Source organism: Chiloscyllium punctatum, chromosome 7, assembly GCF_047496795.1.
Source record: "Chiloscyllium punctatum isolate Juve2018m chromosome 7, sChiPun1.3, whole genome shotgun sequence".
NCBI lineage: Eukaryota > Metazoa > Chordata > Chondrichthyes > Orectolobiformes > Hemiscylliidae > Chiloscyllium > Chiloscyllium punctatum.
In genome coordinates this window covers 27675912-27681624 of record NC_092745.1, presented here as the reverse complement: position 1 = coordinate 27681624, position 5713 = coordinate 27675912, and the positions used below count along the sequence as shown (strand labels likewise).

The following is a 5713-nucleotide window of genomic DNA, read 5'->3' as shown; positions in this document are numbered from 1 at the left end:
AGAAGACCCCTTTATCCCCACTCTCTACCTTCTGCCATTCAGCCAATCCTCTATCCATGCCAGTACGTTTCCCTGGACACCATGTACTCTTATCTTAATTAGCAGTGTCCTGTGCAGCACCTTCTGAAAATCCAAGTAGATCATGTCCTGTGGCTCTTCTTTGTCTAAATTGCTTGTTAATTTCTCAAGGAATTCTAATAGATTTGTAAGACTTCCCCTTGACAAAGCTGTGTTAAGCCCTATTTTACTGTATACTTCCAAGTATTCAGCAATCTCATCCATAATAATGGACTGAAAAATAACTGAGGTCAGGCTAACTGGGCTATCATTTTCTGTTTTCTGGCTCCCTCCTTTCTTAAACAAGCGTGTTACATTAGCTATTTTCTAGTCTTCTGGGATCCTCCATGACTCTAGTGATTCTTGAAAGATCACCACTACAATTTCCTCAGCTATCTCATTAGAACTCTGTGGTGTAGTCCATTTGGTCCCAGGTTATTTATCCACATTCAAACCTTTCAGATTCCCTAGCACCTCCTCCTTATTTTAATAGCCATTGCACTTAACTCTGCCTCAACTTTCTTTAAGTTCTGGTACACTACTGGTGTCTTCCACTGTGAAGACTGATGCAAAGTACCTATTCAGTTTATTTTGTCATTTCTTTGTTCCTATTATTACATCTTGAGCCTCATTTTCGAGGAAACCATCAGTTCTGGAGATGTATTGGCTTTTAACCCATTAGTTTCCCTAGTGATTTTTCTTTAGTGACAGCAATTGTATTTATTTCCTCTTCCCATTTGCCCTATTACTAACAATTCTTTTTTGGAATACATAAAACAAAGATGCTGGAGACCCTGAAACAAAAACAGAAATTGCTGGCGAAACTCAGCAGGTCTGGCAGCATCTGTGTGAGGGAAGGCAGAGTTAACGTTCTGAGTCCTGTGACTTTTCCATTAGAACTTTTTTTTTGGAATGCTATTAATTCCTTCAAATTGAACCTCTACAGTCCACATGGAGACATTGCTGTCAGGGTGATCCAGGATTTTAACCAAACACTAATGAAGTAATGGTGAAGTAGTGTCCAGTCAGAATGGTGTGTGGAGTTATGTGTATACAATATGAACCCCACACTCCCTTTTCTCCTCTACCCTTCTTGATGTTGTCCTACATATTGTGTATTCCATTTAGACCTGTCCAAATTAATTACTTTACACATCTGCAGACTGGGTGGCAGTGGTGGGTAGCATTGCTGCCTCACTGTGCCAGGGACTTAGGTTTGATTCCAGTCTTGGGCAACTGCGTGACTTTGCACATTCTCCTGATGTCTGCGTGGGTTTCCTCCAGTTTTCTCCTACCGGAACATAGATATGCAAGCCATGCTAAATTGTGCATAGTGTTCAGGGATGTGTAGGCTAGATACATTAGTCAGGGGAAATGTTGACTGTGGGGGAAGAGGGTCTGGGTGAGATACTCTTTGGAAGGTCAGTGTGGACTTGTTGCACCAAATGGCTGTTTCCACACTGTAGGGATTCTATGAAATTATGTGCTACTTTCTGCTCAACCTGTGTACTGTTGAGATTTTCTGTAATTTACATTGCACTCCTCAATCCCATTTTCAGTTTGTGCATCAGCCATTCACATACTAACTCACCCCCTACATTAATATATCAAACCTTCTACATAAAGTGGCAGATGGAGTTTAATTCAGATAAATGTGAGGTGCTGCATTTTGGGAAAGCAAATCTTAGCAAGATTTATACAATTAATAATAAAGTCCTAGGGAGTGTTGCTGAACAAAGACACCTTGGAGTGCAGGTTCATAGCTCCTTAAAAGTGGAATCACAGGTAGATAGGATAGTGAAGGTGGCATTTGGTATGCTTTCGTTTATTGGTCAGAGTATTGAGTACAGGAATTGGGAGGTCATGTTGCAGTTGTATAGGACATTGGTTAGGCCACTGTTGGAATATTGCGTGCCATTCTTATCTCCATCCTATCAGAAAGATGTTGTGAAACTTGAAAGAGTTCATAAAAGATTGACAAGGATGTTGCCAGGGTTGGAGGATTTGAACTGTAGGGAGAGGCTGAACAGTCTGGGGCTGTTTTCCCTGGAGTGTCAGAGGCTGAGGGGTGACCTTAAAGAGGTTTACAAAATCATGAGGGGCATGGATAGGGTTAGGGAAGCCCAGAACTAGAGGGCGTAGGTTTAGGGTGAGAGGGGAAAGATATAAAACCTAAGGGGCAACTTTTTCACGCAGAGGGTGGTACGTGTATGGAATGAGCTGCCAGAGGATGTGGTGGAGGCTGGTACAATTGCAACATTTAAGAGGCATTTGGATGAGTATATGAATAGGAAGGGTTTGGAGGGATATGGGCCGGGTGCTGGCAGGAGGGACTAGATTGGGTTGGGATATCTGGTCAGCATGGACGGGTTGGACCGAAGGGTCTGTTTCCATGCTGTACATCTCTATGACTCTATGTTAAATGGTGGAGCATATTCTAAATGCTGAGGGAAGAAACTCTCCGCTCCTAAACAGTCAATCCCCCATCTCAAGACTATCTTTAACTTTCCTTTAATCTCTGCGTCGCCGATCAAAACCCTGTGGCGTATTTCACTAATGAAACCGACCCGGTGTTGTGCCATTTTTATACATATTTCATTAAGTTCGCCTCAATTCTAAACAACGTGCTGCCAGTTTCCTCATCGGAAAATGCCCGCCATTCAAGGATATGGTTTCTCTCTCTCTCTCTCTCTCTCACAGAACTCCACGGAGGCTCCACATTACACCACAAATTGATCAGGCCCCACCCGTGCCAGGCAACTAAGGAAACCCTGCGAGCGGCGCGCGCGCGGGGGTGGGGGGTTTACGTCATCGAAGATGGGCGGTGAGTTGACGACCCATCCCTCCCCCATAGCGGGTTCTAACCAACAAGCGAAAGGGATTGTCGGGCGGCCATGCTATTGACAACAGGCTCAGCCAATAGAACCTGGGATGTTCGGGTCGGCTGGTCCGGATCCCGTCAGTCCTTGCGCGGCATTAACTATAAAAGGCGGCGCCCGGAGCCGCCTGGTCTCTTTCGTGCGCTGTCTGCTGCTGTGGTAGGTATGAAGATAGAAGTGTTGGGTACCGCGCCTCGCTGGTTCCACGTGGGCCTCGGCCGGGGTGGGGGGAGAGGATAAAGCGTGAGGTGGCTGGGTGATTATTTTTGGGGTTTGGTGAGAAGGGAGCCTGGAGCACGGTCTTTCCCCGGGGCTCAGTTTTTTGGGAGCGGGCCGACGCTGTGATGAGCCCATGTTGGTAGGGACATCAGAGTCACTGTGGTGAGTTCCCAACATGCTGAGCACACGGCCCCTTATCCCCGGGATAGTCACTGGCGTGGCTCCCTGCTTGTACAATCTAATTTTGTTCCTATGGTTGGCAGGTTCCGCACCTTCGTGGATGGAGCGGCAAGTAATTCCAATACAGTATCGCATGGGGCAGTTGATTTAACAACCGTTTTGATCTTTGAGGCCAAGACTTGTCCATGTGTATCCTGTGGGCACGCTTGCTGGAGCATGTGGACTAGAGGAGACATCTTAGTCCTTCCAGTTGGTCTGTTTGGTATGATTGTCATTAACTTTGTGCTTCCTCTGGTTAACTATTTAATTTGCTGTTAACTGCAGTTTATCTCCAGTGTACTCTGTAATTGTAGCACCTAATCCTCGCATAACTAATTCCACATATCTATCTCTTGAGTAATTTTTCTGTTCAAGTCTGTTATCACTTAACAGATCTTGTGGTTCTGTTGCCCAGAACCAGTCTGTGATCCATGGAGATAGTCTGCCCTGTTATAACCTTCCTTTGACTGCCAATGATTAACGAGTAGTGGTCAGAAATGTTTCTGAAAACGGTTGTATAATGAGGCGTGTAGCTCTAGTTGAGGGTTTGCATGTTAAAGCAATGAGTGTGACACTGCTATCTTTCCAGGTCTGGATCTGTCAAGCTACTCATCACCTGGCTGCGAAGGTAACTGGTTTCATAGTCCCTTAATGAGCTCCCTTGGGCAGTGTGGCATTTTAAAAACTGATCCGAATTTGCTTTCACGGCTTATGCCTTACACTAAGAGGAGGCTGTTTTCTGCATTAACTCAAAAGCTTGCTGTATTTGACCCTCATTGGCTCATTGTTCCAAACTAATTTGACTTTTGGGCTGGTCAGTCCATTGAATCACTACATCGAATCTCTGTAATTGAACTATAGCAAATCTAAAGCTCCCTCAAAGGCCAGTATATTCTTTCAAATGGGCTATTTGGAAGAAATCCTTCTGCATTTTGATTTGTGCTTTAGCATGGTGTTGATCTTAAACAGGACCCTGATGGTCCCTTTCTGGGCAAACTGTCAAAAAGCTCCTCCGTGTCTCTGGTCAAAATGGGAACATTTTTTAGATCTTGTGTGCAGTGATGATGGTTATTTGCTACTCTTGACTAAAAGATGACGATTACATAAACCGCCATAAACTGGTTCTGAGGCACACAGTTGGGATTTTTTGATGTGTTCAGCTTAATGGCAGATCACTAACCCAGATGCTTCTTTTCCAGGTATGGGTGATTCTGTGCGCACAAGAATTTGATACCTAGGTGAGAGCCCTTGTTACGATACAGTGAGACTCCTTGTAATAAGTTGGTACATCTATTAGTTGACCTTGGTCTGGATGTGGGATTCTTGAGATGGAGTGGTGGTTTCATTGTACTGTCAATGATGCTAATATAATTACAATGGGAATCTCTCTGAAAAAATGTGGAAGACTTGTAATTACTGAATCAGTACAACATAACCTCACCTCCTGCATTCTGATCTCAAGGCTGACAGTTCCTTTTGCCTAAAAGGACTACTATATTGTTACTGTCCCCATTGTGCTAGTTTCTCCTAGCAACTGATCCAAAGATGTCGTCCAAATGCTGATTGTATGGTGTATTCAATTTGTAATTGCACTTGTAGGACTGTTATCAAACTTGCTGTATGTTCTCTTTCAGATTATTCCAAGGACTTAAGTAATGGAAGGTAAGTGGAATGAGTTTGGTTGTGTGATGGTGTAATAGTGAATCCTTGATAAAATGCTCATTTGAGGTTGGTATCTGAGCAATTGGCCTGACTGAACATTCAAATTCTGTAAATGTGGCAAATACAAATGACCTGGCTCCAATATTGATTCACCTTCAAGGAGAACAAAGCAGGGTGCAGTTGATTATGCCAGCTCTTCATGTTCAAAGATCCAAGTTAATTGGTTCTGGATTAGTCCAAATTTGAAAATTGCCATTTACTCTGCTTGCATCAATGCATTCTAAACTGGGAACATATGCTTGTAAGCATGGTATTTGAACTACATGTCAGTCTATCTGCTTCTCTAGTATACCACATGAGCAGCATTGTATCAAGGATTCTAGCCTAACAGGATTGAATGATGAGCTCATAGTTCAGCAGAGAACTAATGAAGAATTTATGCAACAGTCTTTCGCTCCTATCTGACATTTCCTTTTATTGAAACTGAAAAGCTGCATGCAAGTCTTTCCTACTCTGAATTTGAATGAATTCTTGTTTTTAGATTTTGACTCTCGATGTGAACAAATCTTGGATGTTGACTCTAAACCTCAGGTGAGAAATTTGCCATGGGTTTTGACTTGTTTGTTAATTGGGATGATGCAGAGTTCTGCTTGTATTAGATATCACTAGCAATTGTG

The 5713-nt window shown here is 43.4% G+C and overlaps 2 non-coding genes across 2 annotated transcripts; both read left to right on the top strand.

Annotated features, from left to right (window-relative positions):
• The first annotated feature begins 4722 nt into the window (after positions 1 to 4722).
• Positions 4723 to 4801, top strand: LOC140480179 (small nucleolar RNA SNORD79). The gene has a single exon (XR_011961203.1). It is a non-coding gene; the product is annotated as a small nucleolar RNA SNORD79 (small nucleolar RNA).
• Positions 4802 to 5424: 623 nt separating this feature from the next.
• On the top strand, positions 5425 to 5509 carry LOC140480182 (small nucleolar RNA snR60/Z15/Z230/Z193/J17). The gene has a single exon (XR_011961206.1). It is a non-coding gene; the product is annotated as a small nucleolar RNA snR60/Z15/Z230/Z193/J17 (small nucleolar RNA).
• Positions 5510 to 5713: the final 204 nt, after the last annotated feature.